At 35.3% G+C, this 14,603-nt stretch overlaps 1 pseudogene across 1 annotated transcript in view; it reads left to right on the top strand.

Moving 5' to 3' along the window:
• Positions 1 to 14,050, top strand: part of LOC308610846 (coiled-coil domain-containing protein 150-like) — a 91,800-nt pseudogene extending 77,750 nt beyond the window's left edge. The window contains exons 12-13 of the transcript in view: positions 4,684 to 4,767; positions 14,036 to 14,050. The product of the transcript in view is annotated as a coiled-coil domain-containing protein 150-like (transcript). The remainder of the gene's footprint in view (positions 1 to 4,683; positions 4,768 to 14,035) is intronic.
• The last annotated feature ends 553 nt before the right edge of the window (positions 14,051 to 14,603 follow it).

Here is a 14,603-nt window from a genome sequence, read left to right as displayed (position 1 = left end):
ACTGATGATGTAGATCAAAACCATCATTCTGGCTATTGCATACTTAGTTTTTGATTTGGACACAGAAATGTCATATTTGGCTTAAGAGTAACCATTGAGATTTTTAATCTAATTTTCACTTTAAAAATTAATGCTAATAGTCTTAACATTTACAGTAAAATGGGTAAAGCCTGATTTTCAAGTAGAAATACATAAATAGAAGCCCTGAGAACTTGAACACTGGAAAATACTTCCCAAAGAAAACTGACTAGAGCATCCATCTTTGTTTGTTATTTAAAAATAGAAAGTACTATAGCTTGTCTTCCAGAGTTAACTACAATTTAGACCCTTCCTGTAAGCACTTTTGCTAGTGGCCTTTTCATTTTTATAAATAATTTATAAGCACTGGTAAAATTATACAAACTATATTCTTCCTAATGTGCTTTTCTAGAACAAAATCCAATAGGTTTTCAAAACCTTATAAGTTAGCATCTTTTGTACTATTCTTGAATCCTTACAGAAGACGTTAAAGTATTTTTAACGTTACAGGTTAAAAGTTATAAGGAAGTATAATATTGAGGAAGATGTGGGGAAAAGGCATTCTTCTTTGCTGCTGTTTGGAGTGCCCTTTTCCTGTGGAGGACAATTTGGCTTTGTTTATCACTTTACACCCACAGTTGTACTCTTTCCTACAGATACACTAGCTTGTACATAAGACATGTTTACAAGGTTACTTTCTGAAGTATTGTTTGTTATTAGCAAAAGACTAGAAACAACCAAAAGTCCATCAGTAAGAGGCTGGCTAAATAAATCATGGTATATCCATAGTTTGGAATACTGTTTGAAGATATATTTATCTTAATCATAACATATCTATTATTAGGTTAAAACAGTCAAGGTTCAGAAGAGCATACAGAGTATTTTACTATTTGTGTGCAAAAGGGTTGGGGCGATGAAGTATACATATGTATTCACTTTTGAATAGAGTCTCTCTAAAATGAATCGTAATAAATTGGCAACATTATTTTCGAGGAAGGAACCTGGGTGGCTGGGAGATTTTTCACTTTATCCTTTTGTACCTTAAGAGTAATGTGAATGTGCTACCCATCCAGAAAAATTTTATGAACATTTTAGTTTCAACAGAAGTAAAAGTAGAGAAAGGATGGTCTTTTCAACAAATGTGCTAAAGCAATTGGGTATCATATGCAGAAACAAACAAAAAACAACAACAAAATACCTTTGATCCATACCTCTTACCATATATAAAAATTAACTCAAAATGGATGAAAGCCCTAAAGGTAAAACTTAACACTGTAAAACTTCTGAAACATAGGATGAAACCATTGTGATCTTGGATTACACTAAGATTTCTTAGATTTGACATCAAAAGCATGATCCATAAAGGAAAAAAATGGAACATTGACAACGTATGCTCTTCAAAGACATTGTTAAGAAAATGAAAAGCTACAGGCTGGGGGAAGAAAACATTTTCAAATCACATATCTGATAAAGGTCTTGTCTCCACAGTTTATTAAAAACTCTCAGAACTCACTAAGAAGGAAAAACAATCTGGGAAATAAAGGCGCAAAGTATTTTATTTATTTGGTGAACACACGTTTCACCAAAAAAGATATACGGATGATAAATAAGCACCTGAAAAGATGTTAAACATCAGTCATTAGGGAAATGCAAATTAAAACTGCAGTGAGGTACTACCACACACTATTAGAATGTCTAAGATTGAAAAACTGATTACCCCAAGTGTTAGTGAAGATGTGGAGGAACTCTCATACATTGCTGAAGGGAATGTAAAATCGCTCGGCCACTCTGGAAAATAGTTTGGTAGTTTCTTTAAAAGTGAGACATACTACTACCATACAACCCAGCCAGTCCACTCCTATGCATTCACCAAAGATAAATGAAAGCATATATCTACACGAAGATCTGTATACAACTGCCCAGAGCAGCTCTACTTGTAACAGCTTAAAACTGGAACAACTCCAGTGTTCAGCAGAACACTGTTCAGCAACAGAAAGGAAGAAGTATTGATATATAAAGAAGAGTGAGTGAATCTCACAATAATTGTGCTGAGTGGAAAATAATTCAAAAATGAGTACATCAAATATGATTTCATTTCTATAAAATTCTAGGAAATAAAAGTGAATTGATTGTGACAGAAAAACAGGTCAGTGGTAGCCTTGGGTGGATGTGTAGGAACAGGGAGATATAGAAGTGGGGGAAATTACAAAAAGGCATAAGGGAACTTTTGGGATAATGGAAGTGTTCATTATCATGATTATGGTTTATACATATATCAAAATTGTACACTTTAAATATACATAGCTTATTGTATTTCAACTATATCTCAGTAAGGCTGTTTTAAAAAATGTGAATGTATTATACTAAAATTAATTATTTTTAAATGTTTAAAATAACATTCTTGAAATGACAAAAACAGTAGCGATAGAGAACAAATAACTGGTTGCCAGGGGCATGGGATGAGTTTGGGGGAGGGTGTGAACACAGAGAAGTAGCACAAGTGAGTTGTTTGCGGCAGTGGAGCAGTTCTGTGTCTTGGTTGTCGTGATCACAGGAATATGTGCATGGGGTCCAGTTACATAGAGCTATGTGCATGTGTGCATACACAGATGAATGCAGGTTAAAAAAAATGGTGAAGGGCTTCCCTGGTGGCGCAGTGGTTGAGAGTCCGCCTACCGATGCATGGGACGCGGGTTCGTGCCCCGGTCCGGGAAGATCCCACGTGCCACGGAGCGGCTGGGCCCGTGAGCCATGGCCGCTGAGCCTGCGTGTCCGGAGCCTGTGCTCTGCAATGGGAGAGGCCACAACAGTGAGAGGCCCGCAAACCACACACACACACACACACACACACACACACACACACACACACACAAAGTTCCTTTTCATCCATTTCTTAGGTGTCTCACAGTTTCTATAGTGTTATGTTTTTATAGTTTTATACTAGAAAATATATGTAAGGGGCAATATTAGGGTAGGAGATTAAGAAGTACAGACTACTGTGTATAAAATAAGCTACAAAGATATATTGTACATTACATGGACTATAGCCGATATTTTATAATAACTATAAATGTAGTATAATCTTTAAAAATTGTGAATCCCTATGTTGTATAGTTGAAACTTACATAATATTATAAATCAACTCTACCTCATTTTTTAAAAAATATGTATCTATATATTTAGATCATTTGAAACAGTAGGAGGATATGACCTTGTCCTAAATACTGGTATTTCCGAGACTGCCTGGTAAGCTAGCTGTGGAAGCTACTTGGATTTTAATGACACAGGAACATCAGATCTCTGAGGGCAGCAGGATTTATTTGCTTCTGTGTTCTTCCCCATTTCAGTGTCCTGAATTAGAAATTCTTCCAAAAAAGAAACCCAGTATAAAAAGTAAAGTGCTTTATAGATGAGAACATGCCATCTGACAAGTTTCAGGGCATTTTATTGAGTACTCTGAGGCTGGGGGTAGCGTAAGTTACCTGAGAAATATTGTGGAACAAGGATATTCTGTGTTTTGTTTGAAGAGAGGCAAATCGAAAATTCTTGAGTGTTCATCAGTATTTTCCACTGAGTTCTAAGGTTAACAGCAGTTTGCTTACGTTTAAAATGAGAATAAGTGTTGCATCAATACCTCTCTTTAGAGGCAGCCATTCTAATTCTGAACCTTAAGTGAATACACTTAAGGGGGAGCCACGGAACATGTTTTATACTGTACACTGTGGAAAAGAGCACCAGAAACAGGCAAAGATGAGAAAAAGGATTCTGCTGATGGAACAAGAGAGATTTGCTAAGACAAAAATGTGTTTTCATGTAGCCTTTCTAAAAAAAATGAAGTATTAGCACTCAAATTTTAACAGTTCTTGAAAACAATCAGTAGCTACAACCAAGAGGAGTTTGCCCTTCAGAGGTGGGAAACAAGAAAAGATACTGAGAGAGGAAAAGGTTGATTTAAATTAAAAATTTTGGATGAATTTTTTTTCTGATTCAGAGATAAGCTCAGTAATGTTAAGTGTCGATTTGTATTGAGAGGGTTGGGAATAAGAGGAAGAAAATGTAGAAAAACACACAATTTGGAGATTTGTGAGTAAATATTAATGATTTTATTCCCCCAAATCATCTTTTCTTTAAAGTGAAAGATGTGAGTAGTCAGCTTTATGAGTTAGTTTTCAAATATAATCCAGCCTCTAAGAATTCTGTTAATTCAACTTGCGTAATTCTCTGTGGGTAAACACAAGACTCTTGTCTCCTTACATATTGACAATTCTAATCATCCGTACTCAGAAAGGGTTTTGAACACTAGATACCACAATTTCTTTAAAATTGAAATATTTTACCCACAAAGTCTCACTGTTATATTCATGAGTCATGTTAATTTGGAGTTTCCATAAATGCTATAAACCAAATGAATTATCTCAGTACATGTATAGGGCTATAGCCTATTTTATTTGTTGAAATAGCTATTTTAGTTGAAATAGCATCATTAGAAAAACAGGATCGCTTTTTACAAGTTTTAAGGATTTTCTGTGATTTTTTTCTGCAAAACTTGTGACATCTTTTTTTTTCTGTTTTGGCGTGTGTGTGTGTGTGTGTGTGTGTGTGTGTGTGTGTATATATATATTTCTTTAATGAGACTTGTTTTTTATTCTTCTGTTTTCCCTCTAGACAAAAGTTAAGCAGCTAGAAGAACAACTACATCCTTTTACTGAAACCAGTTCACAGAACAACCATCTACACAAGTTGAATAAGGCACTAGAGGGCAAATATGCTCAGGTGTGATTAATAGCTATAAAACAGATTGCTTCTATGTTGTTTTAATTAGCTTTTAAGAAATTGGTGACTTTCTCCCCACCTCACCGTATGATCCCAGAAAGATGAATATTCTCTCACTTGACTCAATTTATCAAAAATATTTTAAACACCCTCGATGTACAAGGTTCCACTCAACCACAGAAGAGTTCATAAAGATGCCTGAAGCAGTATTGGGACATTCAACTTGCATGCTCTAATTGCAGGATTAGGAATGTACTCGGCAGACTTTATTATAGAATAGAAGGTTATGCCTTTCAGAAACAAAATAGATTGTATTGTGAGCATGCATAGGGGACATCATCATGATGAAAGCATCGAGAATCTCTATCATAGAGGAAGTGTTTTTTTAATTTGAACCTTAAAACTTTTGGCAGAGGTGAGGAACAAGTATCTTGGGGTTTTTAATTACAGGCGAATGCAGAACTCATTGCCAACAAGATATACTTGCAATAGTGCACTTGAAGGAGGTATTAGTAGTGAAGGTGCTTACTTGTTAGCATGGTGGCTATTGAGACTGAGACTACTGAGACTATTAACAATGATTTACAAATTTATCACATTATTTATTCTGAATTTTTAACAGTGTAAGCATGTGTAACTTCTTTAACTATAACGTTTGTGTATGTATACCCTTGGTAACCAAGCAACTAGAATGTGTCTTCAAATGGGTTCTAACAATCTGACTATACTGGTAAAGGGGACCTCATTAGATCTGCTTTGTTTCTTCATGAGGACATACTTTACACTAGTATTTTCTTCATTCTGAAAGCAAAGGAACACATTTTAAAGTATATTTTCCATCCCAGCTTCATTTAGAACGTTGTGTTGTGTCTCATAGTAAAGGGGGCACTCACTGAAAAATAATTCTAGGTTTAGTTGATTTTGTCTTTTTAAATTGCTGATGCTTCCAAGAAGGAGGAAGTCTCCAGAGGGGCCTGCATCTTCAAAATTACTTTAAAGCCATAGGCCCCGTGTCAACACTGTAAAGGAACGAAGTTCATCAGTTGTTTTGCCCAGTGTTAGGCCAAACCCTACACACCATGTGACCTTTGCACCTACCCTGACTTCTGTGAGGTCTTCTCAGGAGATTGGAGACTCTGGGATCTCTCTAAAGACTCTTTTGAATGCCATTAAAACCATGGAGGGAAGACTGGAAGGTAAAATAGACATTCTTGCCTCAAGACCATTAAAAAATGATGAGTCCCCAAATTTTCTTCACCGCGATTCGGTAAGTGAAGGCCACAAATTAAATCATAAGGAAATTTCAGATTTATACGACAATGAAGAAAAGTAGTAACATCTAGAAAGATAACGTTCGGAGGTGTGAGTAACAACAAGGAAAGAACTTCTTCACAAACAGCAAAAACTGATGATGTAGATCAAAACCATCATTCTGGCTATTGCATACTTAGTTTTTGATTTGGACACAGAAATGTCATATTTGGCTTAAGAGTAACCATTGAGATTTTTAATCTAATTTTCACTTTAAAAATTAATGCTAATAGTCTTAACATTTACAGTAAAATGGGGAAAGCCTGATTTTCAAGTAGAAATACATAAATAGAAACCCTGAGAACTTGAACACTGGAAAATACTTCCCAAAGAAAACTGACTAGAGCATCCATCTTTGTTTGGTATTTAAAAATAGAAAGTACTATAGCTTGTCTTCCAGAGTTAACTACAATTTAGACCCTTTCTGTAAGCACTTTTGCTAGTGGCCTTTTCATTTTTATAAATAATTTATAAGCACTGGTAAAATTATAAAAACTATATTCTTCCTAATGTGCTTTTCTAGAACAAAATCCAATAGGTTTTCAAAACCTTATAAGTTAGCATCTTTTGTACTATTCTTGAATCCTTACAGAAGACGTTAAAGTATTTTTAACGTTACAGGTTAAAAGTTATAAGGAAGTATAATATTGAGGAAGATGTAGGGAAAAGGCATTCTTCTTTGCTGCTGTTTGGAGTGCCCTTTTCCTGTGGAGGACAATTTGGCTTTGTTTATCACTTTACACCCACAGTTCTACTCTTTCCTACAGATACACTAGCTTGTACATAAGACATGTTTACAAGGTTACTTTCTGAAGTATTGTTTGTTATTAGCAAAAGACTAGAAACAACCAAAAGTCCATCAGTAAGAGGCTGGCTAAATAAATCATGGTATATCCATAGTTTGGAATACTGTTTGAAGATATATTTATCTTAATCATAACATATCTATTATTAGGTTAAAACAGTCAAGGTTCAGAAGAGCATACAGAGTATTTTACTATTTGTGTGCAAAAGGGTTGGGGCGATGAAGTATACATATGTATTCACTTTTGAATAGAGTCTCTCTAAAATGAATCGTAATAAATTGGCAACATTATTTTCGAGGAAGAACGCTGGGTGGCTGGGAGATTTTTCACTTTATCCTTTTGTACCTTAAGAGTAATGTGAATGTGCTACCCATCCAGAAAAATTTTATGAACATTTTATTTTCAACAGAAGTAAAAGTAGAGAAAGGATGGTCTTTTCAACAAATGTGGTAAAGCAATTGGGTATCATATGCAGAAACAAACAAAAAACAACAACAAAATACCTTTGATCCATACCTCTTACCATATATAAAAATTAACTCAAAATGGATGAAAGCCCTAAAGGTAAAACTTAACACTGTAAAACTTCTGAAACATAGGATGAAACCATTGTGATCTTGGATTACACTAAGATTTCTTAGATTTGACATCAAAAGCATGATCCATAAAGGAAAAAAATGTAACATTGACAACGTATGCTCTTCAAAGACATTGTTAAGAAAATGAAAAGCTACAGGCTGGGGGAAGAAAACATTTTCAAATCACATATCTGATAAAGGTCTTGTCTCCACAGTTTATTAAAAACTCTCAAAACTCACTAAGAAGGAAAAACAATCTGGGAAAAAAAGGCGCAAAGTATTTTATTTATTTGGTGAACACACGTTTCACCAAAAAAGATATATGGATGATAAATAAGCACCTGAAAAGATGTTAAACATCAGTCATTAGGGAAATGCAAATTAAAACTGCAGTGAGGTACTACCACACACTATTAGAATGTCTAAGATTGAAAAACTGATTACCCCAAGTGTTAGTGAAGATGTGGAGGAACTCTCATACATTGCTGAAGGGAATGTCAAATCACTCGGCCACTCTGGAAAATAGTTTGGTAGTTTCTTTAAAAGTGAGACATACTACTACCATACAACCCAGCCAGTCCACTCCTATGCATTCACCAAAGATAAATGAAAGCATATATCTACACGAAGATCTGTATACAACTGCCCAGAGCAGCTCTACTTGTAACAGCTTAAAACTGGAACAACTCCAGTGTTCAGCAGAACACTGTTCAGCAACAGAAAGGAAGAAGTATTGATATATAAAGAAGAGTGAGTGAATCTCACAATAATTGTGCTGAGTGGAAAATCATTCAAAAATGAGTACATCAAATATGATTTCATTTCTATAAAATTCTAGGAAATAAAAGTGAATTGATTGTGACAGAAAAACAGGTCAGTGGTAGCCTTGGGTGGATGTGTAGGAACAGGGAGATATAGAAGTGGGGGAAATTACAAAAAGGCATAAGGGAACTTTTGGGATAATGGAAGTGTTCATTATCATGATTATGGTTTATACATATATCAAAATTGTACACTTTAAATATACATAGCTTATTGTATTTCAACTATATCTCAGTAAGGCTGTTTTAAAAATGTGAATGTATTATACTAAAATTAATTATTTTTAAATGTTTAAAATAACATTCTTGAAACGAGAAAAACAGTAGCGATAGAGAACTTTTTACTGGTTGCCAGGGGCATGGGATGAGTTTGGGGGAGGGTGTGAACACAGAGAAGTAGCACAAGTGAGTTGTTTGCGGCAGTGGAGCAGTTCTGTGTCTTGGTTGTCGTGATCACAGGAATATGTGCATGGGGTCCAGTTACATAGAGCTATGTGCATGTGTGCATACACAGATGAATGCAGGTTAAAAAAAATGGTGAAGGGCTTCCCTGGTGGCGCAGTGGTTGAGAGTCCGCCTACCGATGCATGGGACGCAGGTTCGTGCCCCGGTCCGGGAAGATCCCACGTGCCACGGAGCGGCTGGGCCCGTGAGCCATGGCCGCTGAGCCTGCGTGTCCGGAGCCTGTGCTCCGCAATGGGAGAGGCCACAACATTGAGAGGCACGCGTACCACACACACACACACACACACACACACACACAGTTCCTTTTCATCCATTTCTTAGGTGTCTCACAGTTTCTATAGTGTTATGCTTTTATAGTTTTATACTAGAAAATATATGTAAGGGGCAATATTAGGGTAGGAGATTAAGAAGTACAGACTACTGTGTATAAAATAAGCTACAAAGATATATTGTACATTACATGGAATATAGCTTATATTTTATAATAACTGTAAATGGAGTATAATCTTTAAAAATTGTGAATCCCTATGTTGTATAGTTGAAACTTACATAATATTATAAATCAACTCTACCTCAATTTTTAAAAATATGTATCTATATATATTTAGATCATTTGAAACAGTAGGAGGATATGACCTTGTCCTAAATACTGGTATTTCCGAGACTGCCTGGTAAGCTAGCTGTGGAAGCTACTTGGATTTTAATGACACAGGAACATCAGATCTCTGAGGGCAGCAGGGTTTATTTGCTTCTGTGTTCTTCCCCATTCCAGTGTCCTGAATTAGAAATTCTTCCAAAAAAGAAACCCAGTATAAAAAGTAAAGTGCTTTATAGATGAGAACATGCCATCTGACAAGTTTCAGGGCATTTTATTGAGTACTCTGAGGCTGGGGGTAGTGTAAGTTACCTGAGAAATATTGTGGAACAAGGATATTCTGTGTTTTGTTTGAAGAGAGGCAAATCGAAAATTCTTGAGTGTTCATCAGTATTTTCCACTGAGTTCTAAGGTTAACAGCAGTTTGCTTACGTTTAAAATGAGAATAAGTGTTGCATCAATACCTCTCTTTAGAGGCAGCCATTCTAATTCTGAACCTTAAGTGAATACACTTAAGGGGGAGCCACGGAACATGTTTTATACTGTACACTGTGGAAAAGAGCACCAGAAACAGGCAAAGATGAGAAAAAGGATTCTGCTGATGGAACAAGAGAGATTTGCTAAGACAAAATGTGTTTTCATGTAGCCTTTCTAAAAAAAATGAAGTATTAGCACTCAAATTTTAACAGTTCTTGAAAACAATCAGTAGCTACAACCAAGAGGAGTTTGCCCTTCAGAGGTGGGAAACAAGAAAAGATACTGAGAGAGGAAAAGGTTGATTTAAATTAAAAATTTTGGATGAATTTTTTTTCTGATTCAGAGATAAGCTCAGTAATGTTAAGTGTCGATTTGTATTGAGAGGGTTGGGAATAAGAGGAAGAAAATGTAGAAAAACACACAATTTGGAGATTTGTGAGTAAATATTAATGATTTTATTCCCCCAAATCATCTTTTCTTTAAAGTGAAAGATGTGAGTAGTCAGCTTTATGAGTTAGTTTTCAAATATAATCCAGCCTATAAGAATTCTGTTAATTCAACTTGTGTAATTCTCTGTGGGTAAACACAAGACTCTTGTCTCCTTACATATTGACAATTCTAATCATCCGTACTCAGAAAGGGTTTTGAATACTAGATACCACAATTTCTTTAAAATTGAAATATTTTACCCACAAAGTCTCACTGTTATATTCATGAGTCATGTTAATTTGGAGTTTCCATAAATGCTATAAACCAAATGAATTATCTCAGTACATGTATAGGGCTATAGCCTATTTTATTTGTTGAAATAGCTATTTTAGTTGAAATAGCATCATTAGAAAAACAGGATCGCTTTTTACAAGTTTTAAGGATTTTCTGTGATTTTTTTCTGCAAAACTTGTGACATCTTTTTTTTTCTGTTTTGGCGTGTGTGTGTGTGTGTGTGTGTGTGTGTGTATATATATATATATATTTCTTTAATGAGACTTGTTTTTTTATTCTTCTGTTTTCCCTCTAGACAAAAGTTAAGGAGCTAGAAGAACAACTACATCCTTTTACTGAAACCAGTTCACAGAACAACCATCTACGCAAGTTGAATAAGGCACTAGAGGGCAAATATGCTCAGGTGTGATTAATAGCTATAAAACAGATTGCTTCTATGTTGTTTTAATTAGCTTTTAAGAAATTGGTGACTTTCTCCCCACCTCACCGTATGATCCCAGAAAGATGAATATTCTCTCACTTGACTCAATTTATCAAAAATATTTTAAACACCCTCGATGTACAAGGTTCCACTCAACCACAGAAGAGTTCATAAAGATGCCTGAAGCAGTATTGGGACATTCAACTTGCATGCTCTAATTGCAGGATTAGGAATGTACTCGGCAGACTTTATTATAGAATAGAAGGTTATGCCTTTCAGAAACAAAATAGATTGTATTGTGAGCATGCATAGGGGACATCATCATGATGAACGCATCGAGAATCTCTATCATAGAGGAAGTGTTTTTTTAATTTGAACCTTAAAACTTTTGGCAGAGGTGAGGAACAAGTATCTTGGGGTTTTTAATTACAGGCGAATGCAGAACTCATTGCCAACAAGATATACTTGCAATAGTGCACTTGAAGGAGGTATTAGTAGTGAAGGTGCTTACTTGTTAGCATGGTGGCTATTGAGACTGAGACTACTGAGACTATTAACAATGATTTACAAATTTATGACATTATTTATTCTGAATTTTTAACAGTGTAAGCATGTGTAACTTCTTTAACTATAACGTTTGTGTATGTATACCCTTGGTAACCAAGCAACTAGAATGTGTCTTCAAATGGGTTCTAACAATCTGACTATACTGGTAAAGGGGACCTCATTAGATCTGCTTTGTTTCTTCATGAGGACATACTTTACACTAGTATTTTCTTCATTCTGAAAGCAAAGGAACACATTTTAAAGTATATTTTCCATCCCAGCTTCATTTAGAACGTTGTGTTGTGTCTCATAGTAAAGGGGGCACTCACTGAAAAATAATTCTAGGTTTAGTTGATTTTGTCTTTTTAAATTGCTGATGCTTCCAAGAAGGAGGAAGTCTCCAGAGAGGCCTGCATCTTCAAAATTACTTTAAAGCCATAGGCCCCGTGTCAACACTGTAAAGGAACGAAGTTCATCAGTTGTTTTGCCCAGTGTTAGGCCAAACCCTACACACCATGTGACCTTTGCACCTACCCTGACTTCTGTGAGGTCTTCTCAGGAGATTGGAGACTCTGGGATCTCTCTAAAGACTCTTTTGAATGCCATTAAAACCATGGAGGGAAGACTGGAAGGTAAAATAGACATTCTTGCCTCAAGACCATTAAAAAATGATGAGTCCCCAAATTTTCTTCACCGGGATTCGGTAAGTGAAGGCCACAAATTAAATCATAAGGAAATTTCAGATTTATACGACAATGAAGAAAAGTAGTAACATCTAGAAAGATAACGTTCGGAGGTGTGAGTAACAACAAGGAAAGAACTTCTTCACAAACAGCAAAAACTGATGATGTAGATCAAAACCATCATTCTGGCTATTGCATACTTAGTTTTTGATTTGGACACAGAAATGTCATATTTGGCTTAAGAGTAACCATTGAGATTTTTAATCTAATTTTCACTTTAAAAATTAATGCTAATAGTCTTAACATTTACAGTAAAATGGGGAAAGCCTGATTTTCAAGTAGAAATACATAAATAGAAGCCCTGAGAACTTGAACACTGGAAAATACTTCCCAAAGAAAACTGACTAGAGCATCCATCTTTGTTTGGTATTTAAAAATAGAAAGTACTATAGCTTGTCTTCCAGAGTTAACTACAATTTAGACCCTTCCTGTAAGCACTTTTGCTAGTGGCCTTTTCATTTTTATAAATAATTTATAAGCACTGGTAAAATTATACAAACTATATTCTTCCTAATGTGCTTTTCTAGAACAAAATCCAATAGGTTTTCAAAACCTTATAAGTTAGCATCTTTTGTACTATTCTTGAATCCTTACAGAAGACGTTAAAGTATTTTTAACGTTACAGGTTAAAAGTTATAAGGAAGTATAATATTGAGGAAGATGTGGGGAAAAGGCATTCTTCTTTGCTGCTGTTTGGAGTGCCCTTTTCCTGTGGAGGACAATTTGGCTTTGTTTATCACTTTACACCCACAGTTGTACTCTTTCCTACAGATACACTAGCTTGTACATAAGACATGTTTACAAGGTTACTTTCTGAAGTATTGTTTGTTATTAGCAAAAGACTAGAAACAACCAAAAGTCCATCAGTAAGAGGCTGGCTAAATAAATCATGGTATATCCATAGTTTGGAATACTGTTTGAAGATATATTTATCTTAATCATAACATATCTATTATTAGGTTAAAACAGTCAAGGTTCAGAAGAGCATACAGAGTATTTTACTATTTGTGTGCAAAAGGGTTGGGGCGATGAAGTATACATATGTATTCACTTTTGAATAGAGTCTCTCTAAAATGAATCGTAATAAATTGGCAACATTATTTTCGAGGAAGGAACCTGGGTGGCTGGGAGATTTTTCACTTTATCCTTTTGTACCTTAAGAGTAATGTGAATGTGCTACCCATCCAGAAAAATTTTATGAACATTTTAGTTTCAACAGAAGTAAAAGTAGAGAAAGGATGGTCTTTTCAACAAATGTGCTAAAGCAATTGGGTATCATATGCAGAAACAAACAAAAAACAACAACAAAATACCTTTGATCCATACCTCTTACCATATATAAAAATTAACTCAAAATGGATGAAAGCCCTAAAGGTAAAACTTAACACTGTAAAACTTCTGAAACATAGGATGAAACCATTGTGATCTTGGATTACACTAAGATTTCTTAGATTTGACATCAAAAGCATGATCCATAAAGGAAAAAAATGGAACATTGACAACGTATGCTCTTCAAAGACATTGTTAAGAAAATGAAAAGCTACAGGCTGGGGGAAGAAAACATTTTCAAATCACATATCTGATAAAGGTCTTGTCTCCACAGTTTATTAAAAACTCTCAAAACTCACTAAGAAGGAAAAACAATCTGGGAAAAAAAGGCGCAAAGTATTTTATTTATTTGGTGAACACACGTTTCACCAAAAAAGATATATGGATGATAAATAAGCACCTGAAAAGACGTTAAACATCAGCCATTAGGGAAATGCAAATTAAAACTGCAGTGAGGTACTACCACACGCTATTAGAATGTCTAAGATTGAAAAACTGATTACCCCAAGTGTTAGTGAAGATGTGGAGGAACTCTCATACATTGCTGAAGGGAATGTAAAATCACTCGGCCACTCTGGAAAATAGTTTGGTAGTTTCTTTAAAAGTGAGACATACTACTACCATACAACCCAGCCAGTCCACTCCTATGCATTCACCAAAGATAAATGAAAGCATATATCTACACGAAGATCTGTATACAACTGCCCAGAGCAGCTCTACTTGTAACAGCTTAAAACTGGAACAACTCCAGTGTTCAGCAGAACACTGTTCAGCAACAGAAAGGAAGAAGTATTGATATATAAAGAAGAGTGAGTGAATCTCACAATAATTGTGCTGAGTGGAAAATCATTCAAAAATGAGTACATCAAATATGATTTCATTTCTATAAAATTCTAGGAAATAAAAGTGAATTGATTGTGACAGAAAAACAGGTCAGTGGTAGCCTTGGGTGGATGTGTAGGAACAGGGAGATATAGAAGTGGGGGAAATTACAAAA

This window comes from Mesoplodon bidens (assembly GCF_964165515.1).
Source record: "Mesoplodon bidens genome assembly, contig: HAP1_SCAFFOLD_39, whole genome shotgun sequence".
Classification (NCBI taxonomy): Eukaryota; Metazoa; Chordata; class Mammalia; order Artiodactyla; family Ziphiidae; genus Mesoplodon; species Mesoplodon bidens.
This window is presented reverse-complemented; position numbering and strand designations above follow the sequence as displayed.